The sequence below is a fragment of the Anopheles coustani genome, assembly GCF_943734705.1.
Source record: "Anopheles coustani chromosome X unlocalized genomic scaffold, idAnoCousDA_361_x.2 X_unloc_121, whole genome shotgun sequence".
NCBI classification, from domain to species: domain Eukaryota; kingdom Metazoa; phylum Arthropoda; class Insecta; order Diptera; family Culicidae; genus Anopheles; species Anopheles coustani.
In genome coordinates this window covers 15,001-15,765 of record NW_026525073.1, presented here as the reverse complement: position 1 = coordinate 15,765, position 765 = coordinate 15,001, and positions in this window count along the sequence as shown.

The following is a 765-nucleotide window of genomic DNA, read 5'->3' as shown; positions in this document are numbered from 1 at the left end:
TTCAGTGCTTCAACCAAGTGATGACTTCAATATGGCTAGTGTGTGAAGTATAAAGTATAGTCCTCCCCTGGTCCACACTGCTTCGGCGGTCCTGGGTAAGATAGTTAGTTCTAGCTTGCCCTATGTGGAAGAGGACACCATACTTAATACTGTGGTGTAATGAACAAAGTATAGTCCTCCACTGGTCCACGCTGCTTCGGCGGTCCTGGGTAAGATAGTTAATTCTAGCTTGCCCTATGTGGAAGAGGGCATACAAGACAAAGTATAGTTCTCCCCTGGTCCACGCTGCTTCGGCGGTCCTGGGTAAGATAGTTAATTCTAGCTTGCCCTATGTGGAAGAGAGCATACATGAACCAAGAACGAAGGTTATGATCGAGGAATGATTCGACAACTAACCGATGGTATGAAATGTGAAGAATTCAAGCAAGCACACAATCAAGTCATCACTTGGGCATGCTCGATAGCCAACCTCATGACATTAACCTAGTAGAGCATGCGAAAACCAATATATATGTAAACGATGCCTCCCTAGTTCAGCGCTTCAACCAAGTGATGACTTCAGAATGGCTAAATCAAATCGGTTCAAACCATACCATCGGTATCCTATTGAAACACACAAGTCGATATCAAACCTCATGATTGTGTAGTCCTCCACTGGTCCACGCCGCTTCGGCCGTCCTGGGTAAAATGGAACATTCCAGCTTGCCCTATGTGGAAGAGGGCACATTACTCAATACTGTGGTGTGAAGTATAAAGTTCAGTTCT